This window comes from Gigantopelta aegis, chromosome 10 (genome assembly GCF_016097555.1).
Source record: "Gigantopelta aegis isolate Gae_Host chromosome 10, Gae_host_genome, whole genome shotgun sequence".
Lineage (NCBI taxonomy): Eukaryota > Metazoa > Mollusca > Gastropoda > Neomphalida > Peltospiridae > Gigantopelta > Gigantopelta aegis.
The window spans coordinates 72,052,266-72,072,569 of NC_054708.1; the positions used below are offsets into that span (position 1 = coordinate 72,052,266).

At 38.0% G+C, this 20,304-nt stretch overlaps 1 protein-coding gene across 2 annotated transcripts in view; it reads right to left on the reverse strand.

Moving 5' to 3' along the window:
• LOC121384337 (5-hydroxytryptamine receptor 4-like) overlaps positions 1 to 20,304 on the reverse strand; it is a 90,381-nt gene that overhangs the window by 13,729 nt on the left and 56,348 nt on the right. The window lies entirely within an intron of this gene.

The window sequence follows — 20,304 nt, forward strand, 5'->3', positions numbered from 1 at the left end:
TTGGAATAATTTAAAAGCATTTTTTTATATTGTATATATTAAAAACATCTAATTGTATTTGTGAATGTTTTGCCTGTTGGCCAATCCTAAAAGCGCTTATTCTACACGAGAGTAATAAATATTGCATAAATCCAAACATATTTTCTTTTAACTCTCAGCGTGATTCAATTTCAAATGTCATTTAGGTTAAACGAATTTATTACCGTCTAAAAATACACGGTTTTGCAAATAACCAACAGTGTAAAGTCTATAATACTGAGGCGTCTCAAAACGTTATTTAAACACATACACATGTACATACAATAGAAAAAGAGTTTAATCTCACATACTAAAATATGTTTATGATAGTAGTATGGAATGGCAGATGGAAGGGTAATAATGTTTATAAGATAGGAGGTGGGGGGGGGAGGTACAAGAAAACCAAACAAATGAAAAGACTCATAAAAAAAAAAAAAAAAATTGCGGACAGAAACTATAGTCAGACAAATAGACGGGACACAAACTATAGTCAAGACAAATAGACGGGACAGAAACTATAGTCAGACAAATAGACGGGACAGAAACTATAGTCAGACAAATAGACGAAACGAAACGAAACGAAATGAAAAAAAAACATTAAACCCAGAAAATCAAACTAATATTGTACAGTCGGAAAGGAATGGTTGCTTAACGACACCGCAGCACACTTTAGAAAGAAAGAAATGTTTTATTTAACGACGCACTCAACACATTTTATTTACGGTTATATGGCGTCAGACATATGGTTAAGGACCACACAAATTTTGAGAGGAAACCCGCTGTCGCCACTTCATGGGCTACTCTTCCGATTAGCAGCAAGAGATCTTTTATTTGCGCTTCCCACAGGCAGGATAGCACAAACCATGGCCTTTGTTGAACCAGTTATGGATCACTGGTCGGTGCAAGTGGTTTACACCTACCCATTGAGCCTTGCGGAGCACTCACTCAGGATTTGGAGTCGGTATCTGGATTAAAAATCCCATGCCTCGACTGGGATCCGAACCCAGTACCTACCAGCCTGTAGACCGATGGCCTACCACGACGCCACCGAGGCCGGTCCAGCACACTTTAGATGCACATTGCCCTAGACAGAACAGTACATACCACGGTATTTGATATAGGAGTCGTGGACGACTGCTTGGGACGGGGGTGCGAGATCACAGAGGAGGATCGATCCTATGACCCGCTGCACCTCAGGCGAGCGCTCTACTGACTGAGCTACACCCCGCGCCTTGTAAGTGGCATGCCTCGACGTACAAGGGCCATTTTTACACGTTTCAAGTAAAACTTGACGTGAGAGAAAAAGAAATAAATATAAGGATGAAACTGATTTTTAAATTTATGGCGGGCGGGACGTAGCCCAGTGGTAAAGCGCTCGCTCGATGCGCCGTCGGTCTGGGATCGACCCCCGTCGGTGGGCCCATTGGGCTATTTCTCGCTCCAGCCAGTGCACCACGACTGGTATATCAAAGGCCGTGGTATGTGTTATCCTGTCTGTGGGATGGTGGATATAAAAGATCCGTTGCTGCTAATCGAAAAGAGTAGCCATGAAGTGGCGACAGTGGGTTTCTTCTCTCAATATCTTTGTGGTCCTTAACCATGTCTGACGCCATATAACCGTAAATAAAATGTGTTGAGTGCGTCGTTAAATAAAACATGTCTTTCTTTCTTTCTACCCGTGTTTACTAGTTACATCGGTACACGTGCACTCTAGTTTCAATAAACAGTCTGGTCATACTTTGTAACTCATGTAGTAAATCGAGGTTCAGATTATTTATAGGGTGGTACATTTTAAATTTATTGTCATTTTAAAAAAAATATTGTTGCTGTTATTAGTATTATTTATTTATTTTGGAAAAAGTAATTTTGTTTTCAAAATGTGGATTAGCAACAATTGCTAATCAGTTTTAAAACGTCCGAAGCGATCTCAGAAACTTGCATATAGCGAATCACGACGTGATACTGGACAAATATGTTTTCTGTAGAGGACGTTGATCTGTCGTGGAATCACGCTTGTTAAACGGACTCAATGCTTTGGTATGGCGAGGCGAATGACCTTTAACCTCTACAAAGACCAAACACACAATTGCAAGTAAACCGCAGCATATCCGTCGCAAACTGGAACACGTGTAACCAATATATTGAAAACACTTAACACTGAGCACGGTCAGATTGAGTTCAGGATGATTGGGTTTCCACAAAGGAAGTTCATCATTTTACATAGGCGCACGGACTCCCATTCGGGGGGATGGGGGGGGGGGGGGGCAGGCTGATGTTTGCCCGTATTAAACGAAGATGTTCGAATTTGGATAACAAAGTTCATTTGTATTAGCGTTACTACCAAACTTCTATAGTCCCTTTGTGTTAAAAGGGAACCAATAATTCATAATTTTGATAATGAATAAAAATAAAATTCATATAAAAACAGTTTTTACAAACTCCTAATGCTAAGAAACGACAGAGATTTGTCAAAACCCCCCACTAATTTAAGGTGGTTCTTTTGCGTTTATTCTGCAGAAATCTTGTTCTTTTCTCATGCTTTCAAGCCAGAAGTTAAAAATGCGTAATTTACTAGAACACCGAAATAATACAAAACTCATTTATATCTGTAACTAATTATTTTTTTTTAAATAATATTAATAATACAATAAACAAAAAATACTTAATCATCGGCTATTGGATGTCAAACATTTGGTAATTCTCACCCGTAGTCGTCAGAGGAAACCCGCTACATTTTCTTTTCTAATGCAACAAGGGATCTTTTATATGTACTTTCCCACAGACAGGAAAGCACATACCACGGCCTTTGTCCAGTTGTGGTGCACTGGTTGTAACGAGAAAAAACCTAATCAGTTGAATGGATCCACAGAGGTGGTTCGATCCTGCGACTCAAGCACCTCAAGCGAGCACTCAACCGACTGAGCTAAATCCCGCCCCTGTTTGACAATAAGTCAACTGATAGACCGCGTGTGACATGCCATTGCATACGACTTTCTTTAAATGTGTTTACTGACCGCGAACAATGTGGGGGATAGGCCGAGTATTATAGATGCGAATAACTGTTGTCGAGTCGCGCGATGTATGGCGATATGGCTATATCTCGTATCCCAATACGCACGTATCATCACATATCATTTACAGAAGTGTCAACAGCATTACGAGGAAGAAGCCTTACAAAATGAAGCAACGCTTAGTGAGGATTCAGATCTAATTCACAAGTTTTTATTGTCCCCATCCTAACCAGTGACCGCAACTGGTATATCAAAAGCCGTGGTATGTGTTGTCCTGTCTCTAGGTGCATGATCCGACTACCCAACTAAACATTTCGTTCGCCACAGTCTAGGCCCCCACCCCACCCTTGCAATATCTTTTGCACATGCGCCTGTATAGGTAGTACTAAACCAAATAAGTTCCGGCTGGGTCAAAGTTCGAGGTGCACCCAACTTTTGATAGAGAAGTGAACATCACAAGTCCTGTGATTGGTTATAAATGTGAGTGTGTTGGTTGTAAAAAATAATAGTTTCATCTGGGTAAAAAAAAATTTGCAATTTTATTTCATCTAGTACTAATGTGTCAAGTAGCCTTGTACCTGTAAAAAAAAAGTACTCGAATTTTGTGCGAAAGTAGGGTAGTCATAGACGCTACCCGTTATCTCAGAAACGAGCAGCTTGACCCCCATTTTTTTCTGATTCACTTTAAGTGTAAGGGGTGGTAGTATATCCGTGGTGTTTATGTCGGTTGATACGTTGCAGGTAGGAGTTTTAGCCACATATGTTACTATTGTCGTCTATGGGATTTGATTTGGTAGTATACACACTATAGCACATATTCAGTGCATAATAAAAAATATTATGATTTTGTCATTTTATTTAATTAAACTATACTGGTTGATTAATTAGCCATCACTCGATCATGCAAGTTCACAATGACCTTGACCGTGACAATAATCTCTGTACATGGCTCTGAATGGAGTTTGAATCAAAGTTAGCACTGAAGAAAAGTTGGTTTTGGCCTATAATTCATACTGTAAAGATTTCAATAATTTCTTTTTACATGGTATTTGACTTGCCATATACAGCTGCTCTTAAATATGGTATTATATATAGGCAACCTGAACTAAGATTTTAATAGCAATTTCTTTTTATATTAAAAATAGCATGTGCCAATAGTGGGTTAATGTCTTTAGTTTCCATTAACATTGTTAATTTTTTATGTATGAAATTCTGAAAATTCAAATTTGTAAAGAAGTTGATTTTAATTGTCATTTTGACATATTTATAGGGTGCTAAGTTATATTTTAGACAAATTTGTAGTTTTATGCAAAATTTAAAGTAAATTTGAAGAAAACCTTTACCAAAAACATAATTAAATTTGTTGTCACTATTGTGCCTTTTGTTCTTATTTGTACATAACAATAAGGTTGTTAAACATATACTTAGATCTCCATATAATTATTTTTTTCTTAATAATCACTTAGTTAGCTCTCATGAAAAGCATTTTGAGTTTATACTAGATTCAGAACCAATTTTTTCAGATTTGATTATCTGCCTTGGATTAAGTTGATAATTTAGTTTATTGTTAACGCTGTATTACCTAATGTTACTAGCTAAATAAAATACTGGATTACAGATTGTAGGAATACATCTAATGTACATATTGTATTCATCCGGATTAGAAAATAATGCAAGAAAATAGATGTTCGGGTAATTTTGTCATTTAAAAATAGTTTTTTTCAGTAATTAATCAAAAATAAATGTGTTAAAGCTGCATGATTATTCCAGATATCACAACTATTATAACCTCCAACTACAGTAGGCTATAAATAAAATATAGTCAGGAATATTGGTGGCTGCCAATAGTTTTGATGGTTCATTATGAAAATCAGCATGGCCGATGGATTTTAAATTCCCACACCTGGTAACTTGAAGACACCCACACCCAGCATACAGGATTTCCTCTCAACACTAATGTTCAGGACATTAAGTCATTACTTCATACAGGTACAGTCATGTTTGTGTGTCCTTCCTCAGACAGTGTAGTATACACCCTATAACATACTATATATATATAGTACGACTACTATTACAAAGCTCCTTATATTGTTGAGCACTCTGAAAGCCGCCATGGAATGTGTAAACTTTGGATACTCTACCAAAAATATACCGATCGCGAAACCTGATGACTACAGAAAATGCTTCTTAGAAAAGACCGAGTCATTCCTAAGGAGATTAAGATGGAGATCTTTCTTCTTCCTCAATCCCGAAGTTGCAACACAACAGAAAGAAACATACGGATTTAACACCACCAAATCCCCTCCTTCTATACCAGAACTCAAGAACTTCGAAGAAAAAATGGTAAGACTAGCTAAAAATCTACAATTTAACAACACATCAAGCAACCAACTACAGCGAAAACTCGCTAAGGACATAAACACTATAAAACATGACAAGAAACTACTCGTACCTGCCGATAAAACCACAAACTTTTACAAGCTAGACACCACCACTTACAACAGACTACTAGATAGCAACACAACCAAAGCATATAAAACAGCGCCACAGAACTCAGAACAAGAGATAACCACTAAAGACAAACACATTGCAGAAAAACTAAATCTAGCAGACCGCATAGATACAACAGCAAAAAGTGAAGCATTTATTACGTTAAAAGACCACAAACCAAACTTCTCCAATAAACCCACCTGTAGACTAATAAACCCATCTAAACCGGAAATTGGCATAATAAGCAAAAAAATCTTAGAGAGAATCAACAGAAAGATTCTGAACACAACCAGAACAAACCAGTGGAGGAACACGTCAGACGTGATTAAGTGGTTTAAAGCAATATCCAATAAATCCAACTATTCTTTCATATGTTTCGACATATGCGATTTTTATCCGTCCATAACAGAAAATCTCGTGAAACAAGCCCTACAGTTCGCATCCAAATTCGATGATATTTCTAGCGATGAGATGGAAATAATATTACAAGCAAGAAATTCACTGCTATTTAAACAACAGCAAGGCATGGTGCAAAAGAGGCAAACAATCACGGTTTGATGTAACTATGGGTAGTTACGATGGAGCAGAAATTTGCGAAATAGTCGGGCTCTTTCTTCTTTCAGAACTACAAGCCAAATACGGCAACAATATAGGACTATATCGCGACGATGGCCTAGCTGCATTCAATGAGTCACCGAGAACCATAGAGATAATCAAAAAAGATATTTGCAGAATATTTGCAAACCATAAACTCAAGATCACCATAGTCGCCAACAAAAAATCTGTAGATTACTTAGACGTAACTCTAGACCTTGAAAAGAGCTCAGTCAAACCCTATATGAAACCAAACAACACACCTTTATACATCCACAACAAGAGCAACCACCCTCCAAATATCATCCGCAGCATACCAAAAACAATAAATAAAAGGCTTTCTGATATATCTTCGAATGAGTGCATCTTTGAAGAAGCGAAACGCCCATATAAGGAAGCCTTACTCAAGAGCGGATATAACTATAACCTCAAATACACCCCAACAGCAGAAAAAAACAACAGACGCAGAAACAACCGCAATAGAAACATCACCTGGTACAACCCACCATATAGCTCCAACGTGAAAACCAACGTAGGTCACCAGTTCCTCAGATTACTCGAGGAGTGCTTTCCCAAAAGCAACCCTCTCCACAAAATTATAAATCGAAACACCGTTAAAATTAGCTATAGCTGCATGCCTAATGTTGGGAAAATAATTTCAGCGCATAACAAAACTCTACTTCAACAACACAGAGACAAAGACGCAGTTCCCCCCAGAGAATGCAACTGTAGACGAAGAGCTGAATGTCCACTTGAGGGCAAATGCTTGCAGAAAGGAGTAATATATCAAGCTACCGTTAATACACTCGATAACAACAAGCAAGAAACATACGTTGGTTTGACCGAGAACACATTTAAGACGAGATATACTGCGCACACGAGCAGTTTTCAAAAACGCAACACAGAAGAACGCAACAGCGCTAAGTCAGTACATTTGGACACTGAAGGATAGATTCACCCCATACACCATTAAGTGGAAAATTTTATCCAAAGCAAAATCATACTCTCCAGCGAGCAAAAGATGTAACCTCTGCCTGAAGGAAAAACTGTTCATAATGTATAAACCTGAAACCAGCACACTAAACTCCAAGAATGAACTCGTATCAGCATGTCGACACAGACGCAAATACCTTCTGTGCGCATACCACACATCACCTATTATAGACCTGCATAGTGACGTAACCTCGACGTCACAGAGTCCATTACGTCATCAGCTTTCCGTTGACGGTGTAATTAAATCTACATCTGATGAGTGAGAGCAATAATTCAACTCTCTCACGAAACAAGCCTGTCATGTAGAGAAAAACATACACTTTTTAACGATATATATATATATATATATATATTATATGCCATAAACACCGAGTAGCCGGATTTGTTTTGGGGGTTGGGTTTTTTCACAATGTGATGGGGGTTAATGTTAAACGACGCATAATTGTTTTCTATTAATAGTTTATAGTTCTAGTAAATGTGTTTTACAAGCCTCAAGGTTAGGCCGTTCCTGTTCAGCTTAAAGATGTTTAAAACTTTATTACGGTGTAAGTAATTTTGTTTTTGCGATGACTTGCGCTGATATAAATGGCAGTGAAGTGTGACTGCCGTCTTTGTGTCTGTCAGCGTAAAAAGATTAACGTCTCAATAACAATGGGAGAAATCGCCGCTCAGAACGAAACGGTAACGCGGTAATGCAATCACAACATCGATCACACACATAATAACTAGATCACAACAACATCGACCAAACAATTTGCGCTGTTCCATCGGCATATGACCATCAACTGCTGCGATGTTAATGTGGGCTTATGCGTTCAAGGACTTGAATATCAAACACCGCGCTGCCTGGGTTGGGGTTTTTTAGGGGTCGGGGGGTTGACAAAATATATCATACTAGTAAATATAATATATGTAATAATATATAATATGAAGTTAAAGTGTGTTTTGTTTAACGACACCACTAGAGCACATTAATTTATTAATCATCGGTTATTGGATGTCAAACATTTGGTAATTTTCACATAAAGTCTTAGAGAGAAAACCCCCTATATGTTTTCATTAATAGCAAGGAATCTTTTATATGCACCATCCCACACACGCAGGATAACACATACCATGTCCTTTGATATGCCAGTCATGGTGCACTGGCTTGAACGAGAAATAGCTCAATGGGCCACCGACTTGGATCGACCTTAGACGGACCGCGCATCAGGCGAACGCTTTACCACTGAGCTACACCCCGCCGTTAAAGTTACATTATCTGGTTACCATATTATAACATCGTGTACAGATGTGAAATACAAGCTCAAGTTACATTATCTGGTTACCATATTATAACATCGTGTACAGATGTGAAATACAAGCTCAAGTTACATTATCTGGTTACCATATTATAACATCGTGTACAGATGTGAAATACAAGCTCAAGTTACATTCTCTGGTTACCATATTATAACATCATGTACAGATGTGAAATACAAGCTCAAGTTACATTATCTGGTTACCATATTATAACATCATGTACAGATGTGAAATACAAGCTCAAGTTAGATTATATGGTTACCATATTATAACATCATGTACAGATATGAAAAACAAGCTCAAGTTACATTCTCTGGTTACCATATTATAACATCATGTACAGATGTGAAAAACAAGCTCAAGTTACATTATTTGGTTACCATATTATAACATCATGTACAGATGTATAATACAAGCTCAAATGCACTTTTAAAAAACTCGTGTGTGTTCGCTATGAACGGATATCGTCAAACGTATACGCTTGATTCGTCGCCTGTGCCGCCATAGCTCGGCAAAGCACAAACGACAGCTTGTTGTCAGTTTCAGTTAACACCTGCGTTTGCCGATTTCAAATTGTAGGGTGCGTCTCAGAAAATTAAAAGAGAAATCTTGCGCTGTACGAAGAACGTTCGGTTGAGGATACGGTACTAGAGTCTTTAGTTAAAACCGGTTTGATCTTGACAACGTATTATCGAATTTCAGAATTGATATTTTATAAAGTGTTAGTAGAACTTTCAAAGTTTAGTTTGTATACTAGTAACACATTAATCATGTATATATTTTTTTAATAAAATATACTAAAGTAGACAATGAACGTTTACACTTCTTAATTTTACGTGTTAAAATCGACAAATTCAAATAAATATTATTTCGTTTGGAAAGGGTAAAGTTGGGGGGAGGGGGGGTTTAACGACGTCAAAGATAAAGCATATTGATTTAATAATCATCCGACCCCATACAACCGTAAATAAAATGAGTTGAGTGCGTCGTTAAATAAAACATATCCTATCCTTCCTTCCATCTGCTGTTGGATGTCTAACATTTGGTAATTTTGACATATAATCTTAGAGAGGAATCGGGTGCATGTGTAGGGGGAGGGTATTGGAGGTCAAAACCCTTACTTGCCCAAGCTTTAAAAACATTGAAATGTATTTTTTGGGGGAGCATGACCCCAACCCCGCTGAAATCCCTGCACACGCGCCTTGAAAACCCGCTACATTTTGTTTTTAGCAAGGGATCGTTTATATGTACCATCCCACAGACAGGATATCACATACCATGGTCTTTAATATACCCGCCAATGGGATCGATCCTAGACTGACCGCGCATTTCCAAAAAAACACCTTTTTAGGTCTAAGTAATTAATAAAAATAACATAGTCTGGAATTTGTTTTACGTAAATCGAACACAGTACCCTCTTCCTCTACCCCTAGAGCGTTACGTAATTAGTAACACCCCCTTACATGTAACGCGTATACCAACAGCTGGCCACTGTCAAAATGTCAAGGCAAATACCCCACCCACCGACCCCTGGAAAGACGTTGGACCATACCTCTATGGATATAAATATGTTTTGGAGATATGAGACGACCCCTCAATCAAGACAGTTAAATTTGTTCAAAAATTGCGAAATCTCACGTGATCTCTTGTTGGGGAATTCTATACTTGTGATAAGCCAATGAAAACCGAGATCAGTACGAGACCGTCAAAAGTGTCCTACTTTCAAAATACTGGCTTTGTTTTTTACCTGGATAAGCCAGCGTAGTGAAACCAATGCGGAGTGCGGCGTCATATATGCACCAAACGTAATTGGATTTTCTGTACTATATGCTTAAATAATAAAAATATTCCGATACTGCCGCTTTAATATGTAATATACCAGTAAAAGACTATTTGCCTCTTCCTATATACTGGTGGCGGATTCCCCAGTAGGACACCACCCCCACCCCCCACCCCTACTCAAAAATAAAAAAACAAAGCAAAACAAAGAAAACAATGACATTTAGGCAACAAAAAAATCAGTGTCATTAAAGTACTATAAACAAATCTTAAATACATCTGTTATTTTTGTAACGACTCTCCAGCATGACACGTGGTTTATTAACAGTGTACAAAATATCTACAGCATCCATTTTCGAACGACAACAAAAGATCTTTTCAAGGCTTTTTTTTTTTTTCAAGACAGAACAGCACAAACTATTGCCCTTTATTGTAACAGAAATAACCCAGTGAGCACAATATGACACGGAAATACTCGACGTAACGTTTTTGACACGGAAATACTCGACATAATTATTTACCCTGTGATACAAACAACATATCCGGGTAATAAATTTGTGTTATTGTCATTTCTCGAGGATGGGATAAAAAAACTACATGAATGAAATTACTCGAATTCTTTTGTACATGGTTTGTTAATATTATGCTAGTCTCAGACTACCAACTGTCAGCACAAAGATGGCCAACTTTCTGCTCTCAAGACTTTACAACTGTCCAGTTGCTAGTCTGGGCGCTCTAACAACTCGATTCTCGTTGTATAATCTATTAGTTGTTAATCTGAGCGCTCTAACAACTCGATTCTCGTCGTATAATCTATTAGTTGTTAATCTGAGCACTCTAACAACTCGATTCTCGTCGTATAACCTGTTAGTTATTAATCTGTGCACACCCGTCGTAAATCGAGAAATTGGAGAAATTACAACGCAACCGTCGAGTTGGCCAACTTGTCTTGACAGCTGACAGTCTGAGCCTAGCGTTCGCACATTTACATATAGCATGGATTATAAACAAATAATTACTATTTAGTAGACTGATTACTATCGTTAGACAATGCAGCTATTTCGCCATCAGTGTGTTTTATGGTGTGACGCGGCGTAATATCCGCAAGAGAAGGTGTATAATGTTGTCACTAGTGTTGGGAATCTTTTAGAATTGCACCATCGAATATCAGTCATAATCGGTTTCGCCTTTCGAGTACACAGTCAGATAGAATGACATTAAAGGGATATTCCTGAGTTTGCTGCAATTTTAAAGATGTTATCGACTAACAGAGACTTTTTGACGACTGTAATTACATATCAAATATATTGTTCTGCATAAAATATTAGTGGCTGTATATTAAACGTGTTTCTGATCGTTCTAATATTTGTACTAAGTTAAATTTCATTTTATTTCCTAAACAAGACTTTTTCGTACGTATGAAATTATTTGAAGACAAAATTCAGTTTGGGCTTCTTACAAATATTTAGACGACCAGAAATACAATGAATATACATACACTGATATTCTAAACAAAAAAAATATATTTAATATGCAAGTTTAATCGTAGAAATATTTTATTAGTCGGAAACATCTTACAATGCAGGAAACTCGGGAATGTCCCTTTAAGTTAAGAAGGATTAGAATTATAAGCGTCATACATCTAGTCTAGACCATACAAACAGCTAATTTGTCCTTTAATATCTATTTAAACTGTTTTCTTGTAAGGAAACAAACTCCAACCCCAGCGCATTTATACAATTCCACCATCTAACTTGGAGGGACATTTACAGCGGTTGTACTCGTTCATTAGCTGCGTGTTCCTTAGCCATACATCCGACGCCATATAACCGTAATTAAAAAGCGTTAAGTCGTTAAATAAACCATTTCTTTCTACATTCCTGCCTTCATTCTTTACTGATGACCACAAGCGTAGACAGGATTTTTATATTACGAAAGCCATCCACATTAGGGAGGGGGAACCAACACGTTACATGAATCATGAGTCAAAAGACAAATATATATAGTGGTGGGAAAAAAGAAGTGTGATTAAAGGGGACGGTTCGCCTGCCCACCCCATGGATACTCCCTGGCTACTCCAGTGTAAAATGATCGATATACTGGTTAATCATGGCCTACGTCTAAAGTTGGTGTTGTCAGATTTACAACAACAAAAAACAAATATTCTAAAGGAAACATTCTGAATGTATTGTACTTTATTTCGTCATCAACAGTGAATTCATTAATATACGTTTTCCTGCAGGATGAAGCGAGTGAACACTGATGACACGGGGGAGGTTAATCCTTCCAGGTATTAACACGGCAAATCTGGACGCCACGCGTCAATATGCCGGGAGGCAAACCTTTCCATGTTTGAAGATGATTTCGAAGAAGAGAAAGTCGAGGTCAAATGTTGAATTTATGTTGCAAGATGAACGATTGGAAGTTATTGATTATTACTGTTATTTAGGAATTTGTTTTAAATACTATGGGAATTTTTCTAATGCAAAGCAGCACCTTGAAGTAAACCAAGCTCAAAAAGCAGAAATTTTGGGTTATGAAAATTTACAAATAATAGAAAAAAAATCATCTCCAATTTTGCAAACGCATTTTGAAGGTGAAAAAAAAGTAGAATTAAATAAAAGTAAAGTTACGAATGGTGTCATTTTAGAGTAAACTGGTTTGTTTGAAACATATTTTATTGCATATAATAATATACAAAAGGATTGGGCATACGTTTTCAACTTACGAGACCCTCTCCTAATTACAAATATTATAACATTATAGACGACTACTATTACTACAAATATCTGAAACTAAGTAAATACACAAAACATCAAGCGAGACAAATTAACAGTACAGATAAAGTGAAACCGGAAGAAAGACTACAATAAATATTCAGAACAAAGTTAATACATAGAATATTAAGCAAAATAGATTTGTAGTGTGAATAAAGTGCAAAAACAAATTATTAAAATGGGGAAACTAAAGTAGTTTATCTTTCTAATCAGTAAACTGGTTAACGACGAAAATAAAACTTAGTAGTATTTATATAAATTAATGTTTTCTTTAAACAGTGGTGAAAGAAATCAATTTAAATGGTTGAAATTCATAAAAAGTATTTTCGATAACACAGGAATGGGGTACATCTATACCAATCAACATAATGATTTCAAATCATATAAACAAGAATTAAAACAAAACCTTTGCGATCAATTTATACAACAGTGGTTCTCGGACATTACAAACTCTTCTAGGGGTAAATTTTATACATTATTTAAAACAGAATTTTATTTCGAAACCTATTTGTCGAGATTATCATACCAAAATAGATGCTGGATAACTAAATTGCGTTCGTCAAATTTACGATAACCAATCGAAACTGGCAAATGGTTTAACATTCCTAGAGAACATAGAATATGCACACTTTGTAATACCGATATTGGAGATTAACACCATTATTTATTCAATTGTAAAAATGTTAATATTGAAAACATTAGAAGAAAATATATAAAACGATATTATAGAATTAACCCTAGCGTTTTTAAAATGAAAGGTATGTAATGCACCATTATTAAAAAAAAAACCTAGCTATATTTATTAAAAGATTATCTAGCCTTGTGAACTGACGTTTCTCCGCACAGTTTAGCTATTTTGTTTGCATATCTTGTGTTCTGTTAATTATAGATACTTCTATGTTGACGCCTGTTCTTGTCATGTATGTTAATTATGTATTTGAAAATGTCCTCTTGTTACATACTGTAATTTGTCTGAGTGCTGTTTAATACAATATGAAAACTTGAATGAAAAAGTATTTATTTTAGAAGTACATCTCATGGAAGAAGTACGTTATAAATATTTTAACCATACAAATTACGAAACGAAAAGCAATTTGACATTCTCTGTGTATTTTCATATCTATTCATAGTTTTTTTAAATAAATTTTATTGTTTTAATATTCCAGAAAACTTATCTTGTACAAATATGCATTACACTGTATATATATTTGTTTCTATTAATACAAAACTGCACGTTTTACAAGATACCGTGGTATATAGCGTTTTGTCTGTAAAAGAAACGCATAGAAAAGATACCTTGCTGTCAGTGAGAAGTAACCGCCCTCGGTTGTTTTGTGGTTAAGCCATCGGACACAAGGCTGGCAGGTACAGGGTTCGCGGGGAGGGGTGGGGGCGCTTGGGCGGACTGAGTAGTTAATAGTCTAAAACTCCATAAACGGTTAAGAAGAGAATTTTCGTTAAGTTAAGTTTCTATAATGCTTTACGGATTTTTTTCGGGGGGGCATCTACCCCTCTTGCCCCTTCCCCCACCCACCCACCGCTAGCTACGGCCCTGGATATGGAGCAGAATGCACTTGCAAACCCGAGACTATTATTTGTATGATTTTAAAGGCATATTGTCACGAATTTATGGACCTTATTTCTCTAAAAATGGATAATAAATAAAAATTACATTAATTGTTGGAAGCCTAATCTAGCTATCGCATCAACTTAACTGAACCATAATGGAGTGAAATCCATGTCATACCTCTCGGTAATTTTAGTTTTTGAATTATGGACCATTGTCATAATTCAATTATTTTTACAAAATGTCATTAATAAATGGAGTATGGTGGTTATGAAGATGGTTGAATAAAGTACATTTAGGAACAAATCAAATTATTTTTGTTCAGGTAATACTTTGTTAGACCATTAAATAGGTCAGTGGTCTGTGACAATATGCTTTTAATCAATTTCATTCTAGTTCTGCATTGCATGTATATAAAGCATTCATTGGCTGTTAAATCTTGTAAAATAAATAAAGGTCCTCATATGGAAATGGCGGTAAATGTGTAAGTTTCAAATGTTTAGATATTTATGTCAAGGACACTCTCCTTATATGGGTTGAGGCTACCTTACATATTTATGTAAAACATGGCCATTGAATCTTTAAAACAAAGAAATATATCTATCATTATGGAAATGGCGGTAAATGTGTTAATATCGAAACTTTGAGTCTCTCCTTTTCAGGGACGAGGTTCTGTGAAACATATATAATATAAATAATGCTAAATTATCCTATTTTACTTTATAAATGGTGAGGAGTACATATATTAGCCATTTTTCACTCTCCGAGTTCTTTTTATCCCAACGTTATTTTCACCCCGGATTCCTCTGAAACTAATATCAATTATTCTTTTGTGACTTACAAACGTCTTCCACATTGCTGGTGAAAGAACCAGTTTGGTAATGCCGAACACATCGCTGACATTGTTGTGGGATATAAAAAGGAACATACATTACAAGGATTGCGGTTATTTTTAGTTCGCCATTAGCATGCAATATACATCACGTTGTTGGCTATGCGAGCACGTGCCAGTTGGGACATGCACGACATCCAAAGCGTACGCGCACCTGACGCCGTCTGCATGACGAATGTGCCTTGACAATCTGACACGCATGGCTTGCACGCGGCAATAAAGAGTGCCTCAAATTGGGTAAGGAATGTTGTGGTAGACAGATAATTATGGAACACGATGGCTCAAGTCCCAGAGCCACCTCTGAGTGTTGCAGATATTACAGAGATGCAACTCTACGCCGTGAATCAGTACTGTATGCTAAGGCTACTCCAGTACATGTGGGTTATCTTTCCTCGACAGTCAATGGCGTAAAGGAAATAAGTAGAAAAGTTTGTTTTGTTTAACATCACCAGAGCATCATCGGCTATTGGAAGTTAAACATTTTGGAATTTTGGGACTGAGGGTAGAGACAAACCTTTAATAGTAATAGAGGACGGGATTTTGCGCTCGCCTGATGCGCTGTCGGTCTAGGATCGATCCCCATCGGTGGGCACATTGGGCTATTTTTCGTTCCAGCTAGTCCACAACTGGTATTACAACGTCCGCGGTATGTACTATCCTGTCTGTGGGAAGGAAGGAAATGTTTTAGTTAACGACGCACTCAACACGTTTTATTTATGGTTATATGACATCAGACATATGGTTAAGGACCACACAGATATTGAAGAGGAAAACAACTTCATGGGCTACTCTTTTCGATTAGCAGCAAGGTATCTTTTATATGCACCATCCCATAGACAGGATAGCACATACCACGGCCTTTGATGTACCAGTACTGGCTGGAACGAGAAATAGCCCAATGGGCCCACTGACGGGGATCGATCCCAAACCGACCGCGCATCAAGCGAGCGCTTTACCACTGGGCTACATCTCGCCCCCTGTATGTGGGATGGTGCATATATAACATCCCCTGCTGCCAATAGGAAGGAATAGCCCATTGTGTGGCGGCAGCGGGTTTTCTCTCCCATTATCTGTGTGGTCTTTAACCATATGTCTGGGGACCATAATATAACCGTGTTGAGTGTGTTGTTAAAAAAAAAAAAACATTCCTTCCTCCCTTCATTTGCAACACTAATTTATTAACATCAAGCTGGGTATCAGCCTAGTACAACTGAGTTTTGTTACTGCCTCTCTAATGGCACACACACACACACACACACACACACACACACACACACACACACACACACACACACACACACACACACACACACACACACACCTCAACTCCCCCTCCCGGCAGCTCTACTTGTTTTCCAGTCCTTCGTATTCTGGTGTTATTTTTTTATGTTATGATCACTGGAGAGTTTGGTGAGTGGTGACTGCATCTGGCTTTCACAACATGAACTACCATGGTCATGTAAGGTTTATACCAGAACTGTGTTCAGTATCAAACGTTGTTAGGCGAGCACTCATCAGCGATTTGACTGGCTCCAGCTCCGGTATATTCAGTTGACACTTCGCTCCAAATAGCTGTATAAACAGAGCAGGGCTAAAGGACACTCGAGCTACAGACACGAGTCCGAGAAGCGTTTTGTGCTGACGTGAAGTAAAGTTGTTGTTTTGTAGCGACACCACTAGAGCACATTGATTTATTAATCGGCTATTGATGTCAAACATTTGGTAATACCAATCGTGGTGCATGGCTGGGACGAGAAATAGTTACAGCCCAATGGACCCAATGACGGGGATCGATCCCAACTGATCGCGTAAAAGGCGAGCACTTTACCACTGGGCTATGTTCCGCCCCACCTGACGTGAACTGAATGCAGGTCAGTTATTCGCCCCAACTGACGTGAACTGGACGCAGGTCAATTATTCGCCCCAACTGACGTGAACTGGACGCAGGTCAGTTATTCTCCCCAACTGACGTGAACTGGACGCAGGTCAGTTATTCTCCCCAACTGGCGTGACGCAGGCCAGTTATTCTCCCCAACTGACGTGAACTGAACGCAGGTCAGTTATTCTCCCCAACTGACGTGAACTGAACGCAGGTCAGTTATTCTCCCCAACTGACGTGAACTGAACGCAGGCCAGTTATTCTCCCCAACTGACGTGAACTGAACGCAGGTCAGTTATTCTCCCCAACTGACGTGAACTGAACGCAGGTCAGTTATTCGCCCCAACTGACGTGAACTGGACCCAGGTCAGTTATTCGCCCCAACTGACGTGAACTGGACGCAGGTCAGTTATTCTCCCCAACTGACGTGAACTGGACGCAGGTCAGTTATTCTCCCCAACTGGCGTGACGCAGGCCAGTTATTCTCCCCAACTGACGTGAACTGAACGCAGGTCAGTTATTCTCCCCAACTGACGTGAACTGAACGCAGGTTAGTTATTCGCCCTACCTGACGTGAACTGCACGCAGGCCAGGTCAGTTATTTTCCCAATCTGACGTTAACTGAATGCAGGTCAGTTATTTCCCCCACCTGACGTTAACTGAATGCAGGTCAGTTATTTTCCCCACCTGACGTTAACTGAATGCAGGCCAGTTATTTCCCCCACCTGACGTGAACTGAATGCAGGCCAGTTATTTCCCCCACCTGACGTGAACTGAATGCAGGCCGGTTATTTTCCCCACCTGACGTGAACTGAATGCAGGCCAGTTATTTCCCCCACCTGACGTGAACTGAATGCAGGCCAGTTATTTCCCCCACCTGACGTGAACTGAATGCAGGCCAGTTATTTCCCCCACCTGACGTTAACTGAATGCAGGCCAGTTATTTCCCCCACCTGACGTTAACTGAATGCAGGTCAGTTATTTTCCCCACCTGACGTGAACTGAATGCAGGTTAGTTATTCGTCCCAAAGAACGTGAACTGAACACAGGTCAGTTATTCGCCCCATCTGACGTGGACTGAATGCAGGTCAGTTATTTTTCCCACCTGACGTGAACTGAATGCAGGTCAGTTATTCGCCCCAAATGACGTGAACTGGACGTAGATCAGTTATTTTCCCCACCTGACGTGAACTGAACGCAGGTCAGTTATTCGTCCCACAGAACGTGAACTGAACACAGGTCAGTTAGTCGCCCCATATGACGTGAACTGAATGCAGGTCAGTTATTTGCCCCAACTGACGTGAACTGGACACAGGTCAGTTATTCGCACCACATGACGTGAACTGAATCCAGGTCAGTTATTTGCCCCAACTGACGTGAACTGGACACAGGTCAGTTATTCGTCCCACATGACGTGAACTGAACGCAGGTCAGTTATTCGCACCACCTGACGTGAACTGGACGCAGGTCAGTTATTAGTAGCACTGAGTCTTCCAAGGGAATTAGTTAGCCTAGTCTCCAACACTTGAGACGTGGTTTTAAAAAGAAGAGTCTAGACTTCATCAACCTACAAAGACACACATACCATCATCTCCGACATTGTGTAGATAATTGATTGAGTTCCTGCTAGCGACCTTTGATGTTGGAAAGATGTTGGCTTCAACTTGAGCTAGTTATTTCCGATATAGATGACCTAAAAGATTTATTCTAAGGATTTGATTGATTTATTCTTCACCAAGATTCTTAGGTAAAGGTAACCTAGTCCGGGTCGTACGACAGAACGATTTCTGCTCCACGACTGATATATCGAATGCCGTCGCATGTGTTGTCATCTACAGAGGGGAGATTACATATTTAAAAATCCTTTGATGCTTATCATGGATTTATTGTCAATAATCCTAATTATGAGGTGACATGGGGTTTATTCTCTGATTCTTTAAACATATGATGCATTTAGCATAATGTTACATCCTACTAACAACCGAATAATCACCGAATATATATTAATTCAACTCTACGAATGTTCCAGCCTAAACCCCCAGTTCCACATTGGAGTAGAATCATGGACACTGTGAATTAAAGTTGTTATAACTTACAACAATACAATATTATAACACTTATATGGGATAGAAAAAGTATACCGGATGTGGTGGAAATTTCGACCTTGTCTGTTAGTGTAAAATAACAGTTTATTTACCGAATGGATGAGAGATAAAGACTCCATCATATGCGGTGGTGAACATTTTGACCACCTCGGATATACTGTTGGGGGTTGGGTTTTTTTTAATCCCACATGCCCGTATATGATGGAATTTTGTAGTCTTACATCGACTGAGTACAGGATACAAACACAATAATTATATAAAACTGGCAATACATTAACAACATACACACAAAATCTATAGGTGAAAATACATAAATAGATTAATTAAAAACAACTATTTATTTATTTCATTTAAGAATAGTTAAATTATATCATACATCAGTCACACTATATCACATCAATCATTTACTTTGAAAGTACCAATATTTTATGGAGTAATTAAATAAAGGAATAAACGACATTTACCATTGTCTAAATAACTGAACTCTACATTAACAGCTATATATGAGAAAATGGAGCAATATGGAAATAATTGGTTGATGAACGTTAAAAAATAACTTAATGCACTTGGTCTAACATATATAATATGGAACTTAACACATGTTGATGACAGTATTTATAATGTACGTAAAAAAAGGCTATGTCATGTGTTTAAGCAGCAATGTTATAGCAGAATGATGGCAACGCCAAAAGGAAATTTATATCAATATTTGGTAAATGAATTTAGCTTACAGACTTATCTTTAAAAAACATTAGACATTTGTCATTTAAAAGAAATGGCTAAAGTTAGAATGTGTGCCCATAAGTTAAATATAGAATTGGGTACATACAAAAACACTGAAATATCTCAAAGAATATGTACACTTTGTGATAAAAATGAAATAGAAGACGAGTATCA